This window comes from Plecotus auritus, assembly GCF_963455305.1.
Source record: "Plecotus auritus genome assembly, chromosome: 5".
NCBI classification, from domain to species: domain Eukaryota; kingdom Metazoa; phylum Chordata; class Mammalia; order Chiroptera; family Vespertilionidae; genus Plecotus; species Plecotus auritus.
This window is the reverse complement of record NC_137776.1, coordinates 118,105,095-118,124,697: the sequence shown is the minus strand read 5'-3', so window position 1 is coordinate 118,124,697 and position 19,603 is coordinate 118,105,095. Positions and strand designations below refer to the sequence as shown.

The window sequence follows — 19,603 nt, the reverse complement described above, 5'->3', positions numbered from 1 at the left end:
ATTCTTCTTCATGGAAAAAATAAGACATCCCCTGAAAATAAGACCTAGCGTGTTTTGGGGGGCCAAAATTAATATAAGACACTGTCTTATTTTCGGGGAAACACAGTAGATAAACAAAGCATGGTGTATCCATTAAATGGACTATCACTTAGTAAAAAAGAAAAAGAAATGATGTACTAATAGGTGGTATAAAACGGATAGTCTCCAAAAACATCAGGCTATACTGGTATCTAAGAAGCCAGTCACAAATACCACTAATTTTTGTGAGTTGCTTATTACATTATATACACTTAGTAATACATTTATATACTTGTGTGTGAACAAAAGCAAATAAATGTATATAGGTATGTGTGAGGCAAAGAAAAAGATACAGTATGTAGATCTTCACATGGTATTGGGAATTATGAAAGAATTTCTCTTCTTTATGCACATGAGCATTTAATTTCCTGAAAAAACTTATTCACTCTAGCTTATTACAGAATCAGTGCCTGCTAAAGGAACATGTTTGTGCAGCCAGGAGACCTCTGATGGTTAGCAGTGAAAATTCCAATTACTGAGTTTCTATCATTAAGACTCACAAACCCATAGGGAAGGGCAGTAAAAAGTGAGAGTAAAATTCCATGATGTTTTAGCATTTCTTTAAGGAGATATTAATTTTGAATAAAACATGGACACTGTAGTCCCCTGGTATTTAAACAAATGGTTGCTTAATTGAATATGTGTCCTACAGCACTGGGATGATCATCTCACTTCCATAATGTCATTCAACTTTGCTTCAAGCATATGCATTTCAATACATATTTTGGCATTTTGCAATATGTACATATTGTATAATGAAATGGCATGAAATATTCAGGTAAAGCATAGTAAATACCAAAAAGTGTCTTGAAAAATCAAGTTATGACAAGTGTCTTCATTAGGAGGTTATATTATATATATGAAAAAATGAGTTTGTTTACCAAATTAGTATTTATAGGAATTATGTTTGTTTCCTGCAGGAATGTTAATGTATGAATTTTCTCTTCCATTCATTACTGCTCAATCGGTAATTGTTTTTCCAAATGTCACAACTGCAAGCACAAATTTCAAACACGTTTCAACCATGAATGCTAAATTCACCTCCTACTTTTTAGGAATGTGGACTTTGTAGCCTATAATTATGGAACCTGGTATTTTGACTTCTTTTTTTCCACTTTCTATGCAGTCCACAACAGCAGCTCATCTAATTCTGACATCCTTTAATGGGTTTGAATGTCTAAATAAATATTGCGATCTTTGCTCAGAATCTTCTCCAAGATTGTCTTCACTTCTAGTTTACTTTGGTGGATGTTCCTAACGCAAGAAAGCTGAAGTCAAGAAAATGTTCAGTGAAAGGATATAAATCTGGGCTTTCACTTTTTGCTTTTGCTGTAATAGGAAAAACACAAAAACACACACCTACCTTTTTTTCTGTAGATGTAGATACATTTTTATATAGAAACCTGTTATTATTAACCTGCTAAATTGGTCAGAGAAGAGTAATAAACCTCTAGTCTGGCAAACAGTGTTCTGATTCAGTCCCACACAAAGCAATTGTGTTACTCTATGTTCCAAAAGGATTTCATGCTAATGACCACCAGTAAGGCTAAAAAGGTGGGAAACATTCTAATACCCCTGAGCTCATGAAGGTTGAAGAACTGCAGAGGATGGTCTCAAAATGAATTGTGAGAAGGCCCACCCAGAGTGAGGCAGGCAAGAGGTGGTCCAAATAGAAATGGAGGAGGGGAGTAAGAAAACATCTCAGAAAGCAGTTTACCATAATCTTTAACACTACTCTAAAATAACAGGAGGGGGAGCTCTGGGACGTTAGAAACAACATTTGAGTCTACCTTTTTTTTTCTTGACATTTGGGAAAACTAAATTTAAATAGAAATGTACAACAGGACAGTATCAAGGTTAAATACCATCAAAATTATTTTACTATAAAAGAATACAGAACATTATTGCATCCTTAGAGATGTTGAAGTACAAAGGGAAAAATAAAGGACCCAGATTGCAAAGTCCTATTTCAAAACAAATTATACATTAGGAAAATATGAAAAACATGAAAGAACAATCTAAACAGAATTCCAATAAGTCAAAAATAAAGTGACAATTTAAAACATAGCTAGAAATAATATCAAAATAAATAACTTTAAAAGTTAGGACTAAGCTAGAAAGAAAAACATGATGAGATAAACACAATAAAAATATCTTAAGAGAAGTGGATATAAAAAATAAGGAAAAATTTAAATGTAAAGTAACAAAGGCAATGATAAAAAGGTTTCAAGAGAAAGTGATTAAGTATTGAAGATCGATAAAGAAGGTTGAGCATACAGATACTAGAGTTCCTAAGCAACCTAAGGAAAGCATTAGAGAAAATTATGAAAATGTGCATTTCAAGGAAACCTTTAAAAAGTTTAAACTTACATTAAAAATCCATTGTATACCTGACAATATTGACAATAATGATTAGCAAGATGTAATCTATAATAATAAAAGCATAATATGCAAATCGACGGAACAGCCGAATAGAGGAACAACTGTGTGGATAACCTTCCGGATGAAGCTGGGGCTGCGAAGGCAGAGGCAGCTGGGGTTGCGAAGACCTTCTCTTGCATGAATTTCGTGCATCAGGCCTCTAGTCTAGTATAATTATAACACGTAAAAGAAAATGAAGGAAAAATTGAGCATGTGACTTGGAAGGCAAATACAATTAGATTATCATCAGACTTTTTTTTATTAATTTCTTTATTGATAAAGGTATCACATATTTGTCCTCATCCCCCCATTCCCATCCCAAACCCCTCCCCATGCATGCCCCCACCCCCCTGTTGTCCGTGACCACTGGTTAGGCTTATATGCATGCATACAAGTCCTTTAGTTGATCTCTCCCCCTTACCCCACCCTCCCCTACCTTCCCTCTGAGGTTTGACAGTCTGATCGATGCTTCCCTGTCTCCGGGTCTGGTTTTATTCATCAGTTTATGTTGTTCATTATTTCCCTTAGATGAGTGAGATCATGTGATACTAGAAATACACTTATAAGAACCAAAAATGAGACAAGCAATAATGGTTATGCTGAGAGGCAAATGAATCAGTCTGTAGTGAGTTTCTTTCTGGGCCAACAGTTCATTTGAGTCCCAATTTCAATGTCAAACAGTTCCTTATGTGTACATGTCAGCAATGATATTTCAGTTCTGGATGGTGGACAAATGGTGAAAAATAGGGTAGCATAATTAAGTTATTCAAGGAAAGAACATATGAACCATGGGTTTTATATCCAGGAATATTAATCTTCAAATACAAAGGACACAGTAAAGCTGTTATCAACCAGTGTAAACTCAAAGAATATAGTTCTTATGAAACCCTACTAAAGATTTTATTCAAGAACAAACTTCAGGAAAAAATGACTAGAGAGACACAGAAATAGTGGAGAGATGATAAGCATTAAATGTATAGTTCTTAATACAACCAAAACTAAATGAGAACTAACAGGGGGAGAAGTTAGCATGCAGTGCCTATCTGATCTGATCATTTGATACAGTACAATCATAAAATACAGTAAAAATAATTGGTAATAACAGTATTAATACCAATAATAGATGGAGTTACACATATGTTGATATATATGTGATTTGATATGTATGCTATTTTGTTGTATTGACAACAAGCTTCAAAACTTCATATGTCACATTTTCTGAGGGTGTTAACATCATAGATATTTTTACGCTTAAAAAATGTCGAATTTCGTGCCAAAAAAAAGAGCATTTGCGGAAAGTTTTAATTCATTACTTTATTTTGAAGAAAAGTGCTGCTGAAAGCTTTGGGAAGCTTATGGTGAACATGCTCCATCTCAAGATACTTGTGAATGCTGGTTTAAACACTTTAAAAGTGATGATTTAGTTGTGAAAGACAAAGAACATCCAGGTCAACCGAAAAAGTTTGAAGACCAACAATTACAAGCGTTATTAGATGAAGATGCGTGTCAAACTAAAAAACAACTTGCAGAAAGATTAAATGTTGCTCAGCAAACAATTTCCGATCATTTACAAGCAATGGGAAAGATTTTAGAGGAAGGAAAATGGGTGCCACAGAAAGGCAAATGGAAAACCGAAAAGTCATCAGTAAAATGTTGCTTCAACAGCACGAAAGAGTCTTTTTTTGCATCGAATTGTGTCTGTCAATGAAAAGTGGATTTATTTTGAGAATCCCAAATGCACAAATCATGGGTTGATCCAGGTCAACCATCAACATCGACTGCAAGGCCAAATCTTTTCAGAAAGAAGACAATGCTCTGCGTTTGGTGGGATCAGGAAGGTGTGGTGTATTATGAGCTTCTCAAACCAGGTGAAACCATTAATACTGATCACTACCGACAACAAATAATCAATTTGAACCATGCTTTGATCTTGAAACGACTGGAATGGGCCAGAAGACACGGCAAAGTAATTTTGCTTCATGATGACGCACCATCACACACTTGAAAACCAGTTAAAGACACAATAAAAGATCTTGCCTGGGAAATATTAACCCACCCGCCGTATTCACCAGACCTTTCTCCTTCAGGTTACCACTTGTTCCGATTGATGGCACATGCACTTTCTAAGCAGCACTTCAAAACATACGAAGAAGTGGAAAATTTGGTCTCTGAATGGTTTGACTCAAAACAAGGAAAGTTCTATTGGGACAGTATCCACAAATTACCTGAAAGATGGAGGAAACGTGTAGCTAGTGATAGACATTACTTTGAATAAAGCACTTCTGATGTTTCTCTTGAAATTATCGTGTTTTCTTTGATTATAAAATCCGCATTATTAACCGGTACAACCAGTATTATTCATCTAAAACAGTTGTATGTAAGAAAACACTAAAAATATTTAATTATAGATTACTAGAGGCTCAGTGCATGAAATTTGTGCCCAGGTACATTCCCTACGCCTGGCCTGCCATCAGGGCCATCTTCCCCAGCTGCCCGCAGCTGGCCCTGCCCCCTGCCACCATTCACCCCCAGTTCCTCATTTGCCACCAGGTGATTGGTGCCTGATGGTGGGGGGAAGAGACCGAGAGGTGGTCAGTGCGCCTCATAGTGACTGGTCCAGCAGTCATTCTGGTCATTCCACCTTTAGGGTCGATGTGCATATTACCCTTTTATTATGTAAGATAGAGGTCTGGTGCACTGGTGGGGGCTGGCTGGCCTGCCCTCATGGGGACCCCAGATTGGGTTGAGGGGCCCTCTGGGAGACAGGGCTGGCCTGGGCAAGGAGCTGAGGGCAGTTTGCATGTTGGCCACGCCCCGATCAGGGTGGGGGTCCTTAATGGGGGGCAGGGCTGGCCTGGGCAAGGGGCCATGGTGTTCTGGTCTCTGATCATTCTGGTCATTCCACCATTTTGGTTGCTGGGCTTTTATTATATAGGATTTTAATTCTATCATTCCTATTGTTGTAGAAAACTAGAAGTCTCAGTGTGGAATTAAGGAGATGGAGATGTAATATAGGTGAGTTTAAGTTAAAAAATAACCTGTAATTCTACATATAGAATAGAAATACATATCAGTATGAAAACATGAGATATTTACTTTTAAGTATTTATACAAAGCATGTACACACATACACAATTCCTAGCTAGGATGTATTCCTAGTATTTATCCTTGGCTTTGTTATTTAAAAGCATCTCAGAAACAATGATTAGCACAGCAGCAATTTGTTTCTTTAGCACCCATAATGATCCTGATTTATCATTTGCCATTAGAGTAAACCAGAGCTTCATGGAGAATTGACTGATTGCTATTCTGGGGCAGAAAATATACAAGGATGAGCCTAGGACATCTTGAAATACCAGTTATCAAGGAAGCTCTTCAAGAAAATAGAAGGACCTAGGTGCCTTCTCCCCTTCCTCACCATATATATATATATATATATATATATATATATATATATATTTCTGAATACAAATATTAGAAACTAAATTATTTAACCATGTATTGGGGTTAAAACACACCATATATAAAGTAAAAATTTATTTCAGACAAAATGTTCACAATTAATATTTCTTTGTTTGTAATTTTTTTGAGAGTCAACTTTTGTGATAGAATGCTAGCAATCTCCTAAATATAAGAAAATTTTTGTTTCCTGGGCCAACTCTAAAAAAGAAGGCTTAAATACTTAAGAGAGAGCCCCATGGCTTGCACACTGCATGCTCAATAAAAACCATCTTGATTTTTATACCCTCTGCAAATACTTTAGTTATTATAAAACATTCTGCAAATGTGTTTCTGTTTGTTTTGAATTCAGATTATGCATCCAAGTTGTGTGTACCTAGTGCAGGTTATAGGATTTTGATATATGTTAAGGGGAAGTTTTAAAAAATTCTCTAATGAAGCATGAAGAATAACAGGTACATGTTTATGATTTATAGGATTATACTACAAAATAATGTTTCCCTACGGATTACTTATCATATCTAAATCTTAATGAATAATTGATACAGGTAATATAAAATAGCTTTAGTTATAAAATTGTATGTGTATTCATCTGTTATGTATCTACTAGAGACCCAGTGCATGAAATTCATGTACAGGGTGGAGGGGGGCTCTCAGCCCAACTTGCACCCTCTCACAATCTGGGACCTTTTGGGGGATGTCCAACTGCTGGTTTAGGCCTGATCCTGCAGGGATCCCTGCAGTTCCTAACTGCTTGCCTGCCTGCCTAATGGCCCCTAACTGCCTCTGCCTGCCTGCCTGATTGTCCCTAACCACTCCCTTGGGGACGAGGGGCCGTGGTTGTTCTGTTCTCTAGTTGTTCTGGTTGTTCCACTGTTTCAGTAGCTGGGCTTTTATTATATAAGATAATAAATTATTGGACATTGGTAAGTTACTTCCTATTGTTACCATGACAAAGATTCAATACAATGTAAAATTTTAAATGGACACAGTCAATGAATAACTACTATTCCTACTCCTCACACACCAACTCATCCAATTGCTGGAAACATGGAGATTTTTACTATTCTAGTTTTGTAACAGAGTAAAAAATTTTTAAAATCATTATGCACTTACTTATCTTAGACTCAAACTTTAACTAGCCCATTTAAAATAAAAGAATACCATAGTAAATTTACTACAATTCAGATGTTAATCAAAAACAGTTTAGAAATCATGAATACCTTAGCTGATGTATTAATATATAAATATTAATTTTTAAATATTAGAATACTCTGGAATGAAACACAGTCTTGTTTATTTTTTATTGCATCATCACTCCCCAATTAATCTAAAAAAATTACTTCCCAAATTATTGGCAATGTAACTGTTCTACAGACCTGAGGTCTCCTTCAGCAACTTTACTGATCTCTAGGTCAACACTTGTGTATTTATAACTGCACCTGGTCAGTTTACTTTGTATGTCAGAAGTCCTTTGAAACCTGAACATTTAACCTTCTGTTTTCACAATGCTAAAGGGAAAACTTTTACAGAAGTGTCAGATAAGTTAGCAATTAGAAAAGCAGGTCAATTTGCTGACATCTTCCTAGAGTAACATTTTTTAATTATTTATTTTGAAGTATTTCAGTAAAAAGGTGTTCATTATTTGTTTTGAAACTTTTCAAAGTACTATTTGTGGCACCCACTCAAATGCACATATGAAGACATACTGAAAAGTCTAAAATACTTTATGACAAAACTTACTTATTTTTTAAATTTTTTTAAATTCTTTATTGTTGAAGTATTACATATGTCTCCTTTTCCCCTCATTGACCTCTCCCAGCCCACTCCCACCTCCCAGCACAGGCCCTCACCCCCACTATTGTCTGTGTCCATTGTTTATGCTTATATGCATGTATAAAAGTCCTTTGGTTGATCTCTTACCACCACCACCACCCCCTCCCCTGCCTTCCATCTGAGGTTTGATGGTTTATTCAATGCTTCTGTGTTTATGGATGTATTTTTGTTCATCAGTTTATGTTGTTCCTTGTATTCCACAAATGAATGAGATCATGTGATACTTATCTTTCTCCAACTGGCTTATTTTGCTTAGCATAATGCTCTCCAGTTCTATCCATGCTGTTACAAATGTTAATAGTTCTTTCTTTTTTACACAGTGAGTATTCCATTGTGTAGATGTACCACAGTTTTGTAATCCACGCATCTGTTGATGAGCACTTGGGCTGTTTCCAAATCTTAGCTGTTGTAAATTGTGCTGCTCTGAACATAGGGGTGCATATATTCTTTCTGATTGGTGTTTGTGATTTCTTGGGATATATTCCTAGGAGTGGGATTACTGGGTCAAACGGGAGTTCCATTTTTAATTTTTTTAGGAAACACCATACTATTTTCCACAGTGGCTGCACCAGTCTGCATTCCCACCAGCAGTGTACTAGGGTTCCTTTTCTCTTCATCCTTGCCAGCACTTGCTGTTTGTTGATTTGTTGATGATAGCCATTCTGACAGGTGTGAGATGGTATCTCATTTGCATCTCTCAGATGATTAGTGACTTTGAGCATTTTTTCATATGCCTCTTGGCCTTCTGTATGTCTACTTTCAAAAAGTGTCTATTTAGCCAAAACCGGTTTGGCTCAGTGGGTAGAGCGTCGGCCTGCGGACTGAAGGGTCCCAGGTTCGATTCCGGTCAAGGGCATGTACCTTGGTTGCAGGCACATCTCCAGTAGGAGGTGTGCAGGAGGCAGCTGATCGATGTTTCTCTCTCGTCGATGTTTCTAACTATCTATCCCTCTCCCTTCCTCTCTGTAAAATATCAATAAAATATATTAAAAAAAAAGTGTCTATTTAGGTCCTTTGCCCATATTTTTTTTATTGGATTGTTTATCTTCTTTTTGTTAAGTTGTATGAGTTCCCTGTAAATTTTGGAGATTAAACCCTTATCAGATGTAACATTGGTAAATATGTTCTCCCATGCAGTGGGCTCTCTTGTTGTTTTGTTGAAGGTTTCTTTTGCTGTGCAGAAGCTTTTTATTTTGATGTTTTTATCTAACATTTTCTGCCCTATATATTTAAATTTGAAACATCCCATCTCAAAAACAAAAACATTTTATGCATTGAACACAGGAGAAAATAGGAGATCTGCTATGCCGGAAGTGATGTCAGTCTTAGTATGGGAAGCTTGGTTAAATCCATCTCCATCTGAGGATTGGAGACAAGGCTTGGACTTAAAGAGTTTGAAAATGACAGATTAATGAAATTGGAGCTCGTAAAGTGATACCTTTTGAGGAGTAGTTGGACCAGAAGGAAAAGTATTCCATTAATACAAATGCAACACATTAAGACTTCTCCAAATATGAATCTGGGGTCTGAGTGATCAGGGGTTTCTCTTGAAAATTCTTAGTCTGAGCCTGAGCTTCAAAGGCTATGTATGTATATCAAATATAAAAGACCCTTGGTGTTAAAATCCCCAAAAATTATAATAAAAATTAGTCCAAGGCCTGTTTTGCATGGATGCTTACACAAAATTATTATGGAATAAAAATGGTGAAACTACCTTTAGTTCCTATTTAACTTAGTTTCCCTGTCTGCCATGGAGCAGATTATATGTCACCTAAAGAGGATTTAAGTTTTATATTTGCACATTGAGATGAGCCAAGTTGTCATTTTTGTTTTTGTTTTTTGCTTGTCTTATGTATGTAGGGTGTGTTGTGTGTATATAAGTATGCATGTAGATTTTTATTGTTTGGTGGGTTGGTTGTTTACTTAATAATTAAAATATATTTTATCAAAATTGTATTTTGTATTATCAGTGTAATTAAATGAAAGCGGTTGACTGTCGTACATACTCAAACCAAAAATTCAGTCAGTTGGTTCTGAAAGCTTGGCTGCTTTGCAATATGATGATTTTTTTTTTTTTTGGAAGGAGGATTTAAAAAAAAGCCATCATCAGAAATCACAAATTTCCATGTTTTTCATTATGAGGGGTAGGTAGCTCTAAATGCCCAAAGCTTCAGGCTGGAGGCAACTTCTGGGCAGTAGACTCAGGGAAGGAAACTCAGAGTCCCACTGCCTTGAATTGAAGAGCTGTTGATTGTACTGTGGGAATTGTACATATTTAGTGAGATTCGTATATAAATATTTCTCTTTCTTAATGCTAATGAAAGAGTATTTTGTATATAATTTCAAATTTTCATTGTTTACTCCTGGAATATAAGAAATCAGTTGACTATTGCAATCTTGCTATAATTGCTTATTAGTTCCAAGAGGTTTTTTTGTTGTTGTTGATTTTCTGGATTTTCTACATACAAAATAATATCATCTGCAAAGACAGTTTTATTTTTCCCTTAATAATCTGAAAACTCTTTCTTTTCTTTTTATGTCTTACTTCATTAGCTATGACTTTTACTATGATGTTGAATAGAAGTGGTGCAAGAGGCATCTTGCCTTGTTTCTGATATTAGCAAGAAAGCATCTATGTAGTTCCTTACCATGAAGCATATTCACAGTAGATTTTTTTGTAAATGTTCTTTATTGAGTTGACACTGTTTTCCTTTATTGCTGAGAGTTATTTTTCATCATGAATGGATGATGAATTTTGTTAAATGTTTTTCCTGCATCTATTGATACGATCTTATTATTTTTCTTCTTTCACCTGTAAACATTAATTGATTTTGAAATACTAAACCATCCTTGCACACCTAGGATACATCTCACTTGTTGTTTGTATAATTCTTTTTATATATTTTTAATTTGAAACATGCTAACATTTTATTGAGGATTTTGCATTTGTAGTTATAAAAATTATTGACCTGTAGTTCTCTTTCCTTGTCGTGTCTTTCTTTGTTATTAAGACAATGCTGGCCTCATAAAATGAATTAGGAAATATTTGAACTCCTAATATTATGGGAGAGAGTAAAGAGAATTAATATACTATCCTCTTTAATTGTGTGGTAGAATTCACTGGAATGATACCATTGTAATTAGCTAGTTACTAAGGGAAGGCCACATGTTAGTTACTAAGGGAAGGCCACATGTTAGAGGCATGTCATTTGGGCAGTTTCTCCAGGAAGCTGCAACTTTACACTCCCCAAGAAACCACTGGCCAGCCTATTTCCTGCAAAACACTAGGGGAAGGGATCCAACAAAGGAAAGATAACAAAACCCATTATAAATATGTACTAATTTAGAACTTGTAGTATTTGCTATAAGAACAGACAATGGAAATATATTTATGGTCTTTGATTAATGACTATAAACAGAAAGGGTGGAAAATTATCTCTCAAATAAATGTTTTTAGTTAAATAAGACATCTACATTTTAAAAGGGAAATGATAATCCTTGATTAATATCATATGCAAAAGTCAATTTACAGATACATCATAAATTTAAAGGGGAAAAGTAAAACAAAGATTTTAGATGAAAACATATTTACTAACTTTGAGCAGGCAAAGTTTATTCAGCAGAATACAATGTGAAAGGACATCTGATAAATTATATTCCATTAATATTAAGTCCTGGTATTAGTTAAAATACACAATTAAGAAGGTGAAAGTCAAACCAAATTGCATGAGCCACATTCAATGTATATATGTAGCAAACACCTGTTCTCAGGTAATATAATGACCCCAACAGAATACTTAGAAAAAGACAGAGAGGCCAATATAAAATGGAAAAGTGGCTTGTACTGGATCTTTAAATGAGTCTTTTCCAATGGTCAATGTGCTTATTAAGGGATGATCAGATGCTCATTCATCAGAGAAATAAAAATTAGATATAGCTACACATTCAACAGAATGGGTTACATAAAAGTGACATACAGTACCAATATTTATTGAAGGTGTAGATCAAAGAAAATGTCTATGCATTTTTCTTGGGAGTGTAACTTAGTAAAATCACTTTGTAAAATTGTGCTGCAATATCTACTAACATGGAATATATATTTACTGAACCAATTACCATAAAGTAATTTCTTTTTACTCCAGAAATGCATGCAAATCTTTAGAGATGTTCCTAGAAGCATTACTTATGATAACCAAAGACTAGAAAATATTAAAATATTCACAAAAATAGAATGTAAATAAATTGTGTGTATATTCAAAGAGCATTGAACAAATTTCACTGAAAAGTTTTAAAATGATGTCATTTATTACAGCATTAGAAAATATCAAGTATCTATGAAAAAAATGTAACAAAATATCCTATCTAATAAAAGAGTAATATACAAATTGACGGTCACTCCAACACACAAGATGGCTTGGCTGCCCCCATGTGGTCAAAGATGGCTGCCCCCATGTGGACACAAGATGGCCACCACAAGATGGCCAGCAGGGGATGGCAGTTGGGAGGGACCAGACCTTCAAGGGAGGGCAGTTGTGGGCAATCAGGCCAGCAGGGGAGGGCAGTTGGGAGGGACCAGGCCTGCAAGGGAGGGCAGTTGGGGGCAATCAAGCCTGCAGGGGAGGGCAGTTAGGGGTGACCAAGCCAGCAGAGGAGGGAAGTTGGGGGCGACCAGGCCTGCAGGGAAAGGCAGTTGGGAGGGACCCAGGCCTGCAGGAGAGAGTAATTGGGGGGAGCAGGCCTGCAGGGGAGGGAAGTTAGGGGTGACCAGGCCTGCAGGGGAGGGCAGTTAGGGGAAAACAGACTGGCAGGGAGCAGTTAGGCATCAATCAGGCTGGCAGGGGAGTGGTTAGGGGGTGATCAGGCTGGCAGGCAGAAGCGGTTAGGGGAATCAGGAATGCAGGCAGGCGAGAAGTTGGGAGTCAGCAGTCCTGGATTGTGAGAGGGATCCCAGATTGGAGAGAGTGCAGGCTGGGCTGAGGGACCCCCCGCCCCGTGCATGAATTTCATGCACCGGGCTTCTAGTCTATATTATAAAAGGCCTGTAGTCCTTATGCTGTAATGACCAAAGACTGGCACAGGTGGGGGAGGGCTGTGTGCGCAGGTGGGTGGGATTGTGAGTGTGGCGGGGTGGCAGGCAGGTGGGCAGGGCATGTGTGGGCAAGCAGGGCTGCAAGCTTGGCGAGGCCACATGGGTGAGCGGGGCCGCGCATTTTATGTGCTGGGTTTCTAGTATTTATATATAAAAATAGTTGAAATTCCAAGTATAATTTGAATAAATAATGCTAGAGTTAAAATAATATACAAGACTTCATTTATATTAAGTTTTAAATAAGCAATACAAAATATGCATATTCAATTGGTAAAACTGTACAAAAAAGGAAGATAGCACTAATTTACCTTTGCCATCCAAATGTTGGTTGTATCGAATGGGGAGGCGAGGAAGGCCTTTTAATTGTAGAGTCATTCAGATACCACCTGAAATTGTGGCAATATTTTATTACCTTTTAAAAACATATATTTTTATTGATTTCAGAGAGTAAGGGAGAGGGAGAGAGAGATGGAAACATCAATGATGAGAGAGAATCATTGATTGAGTTGAACCCAGGACCCTTAAGTCAACAGGCTGATGCTCTATCCACTGAGCCAAACTGGCTATGGCATTATTTTATTTCTTGACTAATTATACAGGAGCTACATTTAGTGTTTTCTGCTAAACATAGACACTTCCTTAAGTTTAATACAATGGTGTTTTTTTGTTGTGTTTTAATTTGAGGTTTATAAGATTGGTATACTTTAAAGAAGAAGAGAAGTTTTAAGAATGCTTAGTTCCTGTGGAAGAATTTCTTTGGCTTTAAAATCCCGTACTAGTCAATTATGCATCGATTGACAATAAAGAGATTATTGAGATTTATTATGAGAGATGCTGTGTAATCAATTTTAAATTACAGGACACTAATATAATTCAATTTTTAACACATAAAATTTGTAAGGAATATTTAGGCACTTAATCGGAATTTTAAAAGCCAGTGATAACAAGTTAATAATTGTGACAACTAAGAGTATCTAAATAAATGTCACTTTTTTATTAATTGATATTTAATTTGCTGTAGTCTGCCTTGGTAAATGTTAATTAAATGCCAGAAAATTTCTTACAATTTTAACATATTAATAATTTTATAATTATGCCTTTATTGCTTACATAATTATGAGTTCATTACACAGCTACTAGATTTACTGTACACTTAATAAGAGCTTCAGACTATCCATTTTTCCATAGGTCAATAAATCTGATTGCCTGGTAACCACTGCTCATCATAGACCCAAAGCTGTTTGTGGATAACTATACATTTGCACACAACACTGTGAACATTATACAACAAACTGGGAAAAATCAAATCTTCCATCATTACTTTTATTAATTTATCATTTACCTAAGAAAATATGTAAACTGTAATATGTAAAACAAGGAAGATGTTTCTCCTTAGATTTTTTAAAAATGATATCTATATACACTGAGTGGCCAGATTATTATGACCACCTGATGTTTGTAGGCAAATTAGCTGTACACTGCATCGTATGGGATATGGAAGCCGAAGGCCTGTTCGAACACCTTTGCTGTCTGCAGTTACCAAGATAAAACGTCTCCAATTCGCACAGGAACACAAGGATTGGACAGTCGAGCATTAGATAAAAGTCATGTGTCCGATGAATCACGTTTCCAGTTGCATCATGCAGATGGCAAAGTGAGAATTTTGCAGAAACAGCATGAAAGCAAGCACCCCACATGCATGAGTACAACCCTTCAAGCTGATGGGGGCAGTGTTATGGTTTGGGGCATGTTTTCTTGGCATAATTTGGGCCCTTTAATTCATGTGGAACAACGTCTGAATAGCACAACATACCTAAGTATCGTTGCTGATCAAGTTCATCCTATCATGTTGGTGGTGTATCCCAATGGAGATGGCTTCTTCCAACAAGACAATGTGCCATGCCATGGTGCTTGTATTATGCAGGAGTGGTTTCAAGAACATGAGGGAGACTTCACCTTGCTTCGGTGCCCCCACAATCACCAGATCTCAATCCAATTGAGCATTTGTGGGACGAAGTAAAAAGAGCCATCAGGCAGCTGGTTCCACAACCATCAAATATCACAGAACTGGACAGTGCTCTTCATCAGGCATGGTGTCAGATTCCTTGCATCACCTTTCAACATCTTGTGGAGTCAATGCCAAGAACTGCCACAGTATTGAAGGCAAAAGGTGGCCCAACAAAGTACTGCTGGGGTGGTCATAATAATCTGGCCACTCAGTGTATATTTAAAAGCCAAGCGACCAGAATGACAGAACAACCAGAATGACTGGTAGCTATGACGTGCACTGTGATGGCCAACTGGCCCAATCGAGGCCCTGATTGGCCCTCCCTCTTCCCCCCCTCCCCCAGATCGGGAGTGGGGCTGGCTTGGCAAGCACCCGTGGCCCCTCCCCCCAGCCGGCCCCACCCCCGATTGGCCCCCCCATACCGCAATTGGGGACAGGGCCAGTGGGCCAAACTCCAATGTCCCCTCCCCACACCAGCCCAGCCCCAATCAGCCCCCATTGCAGGGGCAGCCAGACCCCACCCGTGCACGAATTCGTACACCGGGCCTCTAGTACTATATAATGAGTAGTATTTTCTTTCTTTCAAAATGCTTTCAGTCTAAATTCATGCATATTATAACCCTATAAAATCCAATGACCCTCCTTTCCTAATAAGAAAATTGGTGTAGAGGTTGTGTCTTTCCCAGTATAACCTCATATCACTACTATTTACACACACACTGATCTTTGTCCCTTTATTTCCCTGTAGTTTCTCTCCCACTTCCTTCCAACTATCAATTTCCAATCTATGTGAATTTTCACTACACTTTTTATCTCTATTACTGTAAGTAACTAAACATTATATAAAGAAAAAAATACATAGATATAGTAATTGGTTCTTCAGCAAACCCATAATTTCTAACTCAACTTTTCACCACTGTGGTCAGGCTGGAAGATGAAGAGATCATGTCTGATTTATCTTTGCATTTCTAAGTGAGGCCTTAGGACATGTAGTATTTCACACAAAGTATAAGTGAATTTAAATCTTTTAATCAAGTCAGGTTCATTTCCTATTAATCCTAGTGGTTATAACAGAACCTCAACTCCCCTCAATTCTCAAACTTTAAGCCTGCTGCTCTCTTATCAGTGAGAGATATTTTTCTCTTAGAGAAAGGTCTTCTACAACCAGTCTCCCATACCTGCCTCTCATCTCAAGTTTCAACCCTTATTATTTTTTATTATTATTTTTTTTTTACTGAAGAAGAAGTGATCTAAATGTTTTAGGGTAAATAATTTATGTTCTTGATTATCTCTATTTACATCTAGCATTTATAGGAACCACTGATCTCATCAAATGTACAAATAAAAACATATACCACTAATTAAGCAATAAAATTTGCATAGCAAAATCACTGAATACAGGAGAAACCTCATAATTACTGATTTTATACTTACAGAAATGTTTTTCAGACAAATCTGAATTAATATTTTTAATTAATCACATATTCTAAAATAAAGTAACCAAAACTCAACACCCTGTAGACATCAATACATACTGTTAGTCTTTTTCAAGGTATTACATATAATGTATTAGAGAAAATAATTGGGTATTATGCCATCTACCATCCAAACTACATTTGAAAAATGCAGTAAGTGGATTAGAAAATGTGGCCTTTTCTAATTCTAAGTTTAATATTAATATACTAGAGGCCCAGTGCACAAATTTCATCCCAATCCCCCAGTGTGGCCTGCAGGGATTGGGATGAAACTGGCAGTCCAATGTCATCTGCCACTCCTGCCTGCCTCTCCTGCCTGCTGCTTCCACTCGGACTCACGGTGCCTTCTACGGGCTCGCACCCAGTCAGTCCTGATCAGGAGAGGCTTGTGCCACCACAGCGGTGCTCACCAGCCATGAGCCCTGTGTCCCAAGGCAAGTGGGGGTGTGGGCCTGGACGTAATTGGCCCTCCAGGCAGGTGGTGGGATGCCCTTGCCGGCCCGGGATCCGGATCTGTCCTGCTGACATTTGCGCTAGTTGTCGGGAGCTACCTGGCAGCTGCTTTTATATCATTTCTTCCTTGTGGAGCATCTAGGGAGGGGAAGTGGCCACGGTGCCAGACGCCAACTTCAAGGAGGCCAGCAGCACTGTCAGGATCGTGCCCGTGACACCAGTCCGTCAGTGCCTGGCCCGTTCTCTGGAGATTGAACCTGCAGGATTACTGAGGGAGAGAGTGGCTGCCGCCAGGCTGGTGGGAACGCACTGACAACCAGGGGGCAACTTCTGAGTTGACCATCTGCCCCCTGGTGGTTAGTGTGTGCCATAGCAACCAGTCAATTGGTTATTCGGTCATTCAGTGTCTTAGGCTTTTATATATATATATATACACTAGTGGCCCGGTGCACAAAATTCGTGCATGGGGGGGGGGGGTTCCCTCTGCCCATCCTGTACCATCTCCAATCGGGGACCCCTTGGGGAATGTCCGACTGCCGGTTTAGGCTAAACCGGCAGTCAGACATCCCTCTCGCAATCTGGGACCACTAGCTCCTAACTGCTCACCTGCCTGCCTGCCTGATTGCCCCTAACTGTCTCTGCCTGACTGCCTGATTGCTCCTAACCCCTCTGCCTGCCTGCCTGATCCCCCCTAACCTCTCTGCCTGGCTGGCTTATCGCCCCCAACTGCCCTCCCCTGCAGGCCTGAACTTGCCCCCAAGTGCCCTCCCCTGCCAGCTTAAACTTGCCCCCAACTTCCCTCCCCTGTAGGCCTGATCTCACCCCCAACTGCCCTCACCTGCCAGCCTGATCTCGCCCCCAACTGCCCTTCACGTCAATCTGGCCTGCCACGGTGGCTATCCCTGCAATCGTGCACCGTCTGGGCCAGGAGGCTGCAACCAGGATCAGCCAGCAGCAAGGGTGAGGGCAAGAGTTAGGGCGGCCAGCTTAGAGGGGCCGCCGCCACCACAGCGACCTCGACACTGGGCTGGTGCTATCTCTGTCGGTGGGGTCCCCCTAGGCCTTCAGCATACAGGGAGTCAGGCTGCCCACCGCGATGCCTGTGGTGCTGCCCGCCTCCTATGGAGCCAGGCATGCTCGGAGGGTGGGATCTTCACACAGGCCTTGCAGGAAACAGGTCGGGGAGGGCACCTCAGGGCTGGTCGGACGGAGGGAAGTGTGGCAGAGGGGCTACCTCTGTTGGTGGGGTCCTCCCAGGCCCTCAGCACACAAGGAGCTGAGACCGGCCTCCCCCACCCCCATCCCCACTGCCACAAGTCTCCACCCACCAGAGCCTGCTGCACACGCAGCCTCGGCGTTAGGTCGAGCCTCCGGTCGTTGTGGATGTGACGGACCCAGGGTTTTTATATGTTAGGAAGTGTCCTGCTCTGCATGGTGTATTAAGATTAAAATTGATCATTAAGTAAGCAATAATCACTCTTCCACATTCTCATTTTTTTATTTTAGAAAGTAATGTTTTATTCATGCTTGCTCAGGTTTTATGAGTCACTCTTTCATCACATAAAACATTCTGAGTATTCTGACAATGCAAGAGATACTGTTTCATAGTAATCACTACAGAAACTGCTAGTTGTCCTGGTTTTCAATTTTCTTCAAAACCTGATGTCAGACAGTTTACTCTATTGTCAGTTCTCTTTAAAATGCACACAGTATTCTAACCTAATACTACCACCATTGATCGAAAATCTACAACTTTGACTAAAAGATCCTATCTACTCATCTCTGAGTATTCAAATAATTCTTTTTTTTTTAAATGTATCTTTATTGTTGAAAATATTACAGATGTTCCCTTGGTGGGGTTTTTTGTTGTTGTTGCTTTTTTTTTTTTTTTGCCATTGACCCCCTTCACCTTGCACCTGTCTCTCCCAGGCCTTTACCACTCTATTGTCTGTGTCCATGGGTTATCCATAGATGCATATAAATTCCCCCATTAATCACTCCTCTCACATCTCCCACCACCAACCCCACCTTCCCTCTTAAATTCCTCAGTGTGTTCGATGCTTCTATGTCTCTGGATCTATTTTATTCATCAGTTTATTTTGTTCATTAGATTCCACATATGAGTGAGATCACATGATATTTATCTTTCTCTGCCTGGCTTATTTTGCTTAGCATAATACTCTCCAGGACCATCCATGCACAAATGGTACCTTCTTTTTTACAGCCATGTAGTATTCCATTGTGTAAACTTACCACAACTTTTTTATCCATTAATCTGCTGATGGGCACTCATTTTATTTTATTTTATTTTTTATAAAAATAACATTTATTAAGATATAATACACATGCCATACAGTTCACACATTTTTACAGTTCAATTCCTTTATCTTAATTTTAGTCTATAGAAGCCGAGGTCCTTTCCATAGGGCAGGCTCTGACAAACCTGGTTCTAGGCATTCATTTTCTCACCTTTCAAGGTCTGAGTTGCCCATATCACCGGTACTTTCTGGTTTCCCGCCTTCTTTTTCCCTAAGCCTCATATTTCGTTTAGCTCAGTTCTTCCTGTTTCCTTTTTATCTACTCCTGCCCTGCTTTTAGCCCTTCCAGCTGGCTCTCCCACCCACTCCTCCAATTTATCTCAGATAGACTTTAGCTTTTCTTATTTGTTCCCAGAACACAGGGTTTTTCTTTGATGGGCACTCACTTTTAAAGAACTAAACAAGTCTTATATTTTATCATTTTTATGACACATTGTCAGATAATTCTTGCCTTCACTGATCTCCT

General features: G+C 38.6%; 1 pseudogene across 1 annotated transcript in view; it reads right to left on the bottom strand.

The window, feature by feature from the left end:
• LOC308248305 (neurofilament light polypeptide-like) overlaps positions 1-19,359 on the bottom strand; it is a 137,116-nt pseudogene extending 117,757 nt beyond the window's left edge. The window contains exon 1 of the transcript in view: positions 19,289-19,359. The product of the transcript in view is annotated as a neurofilament light polypeptide-like (transcript). The remainder of the gene's footprint in view (positions 1-19,288) is intronic.
• Between the last annotated feature and the right edge of the window lie 244 nt (positions 19,360-19,603).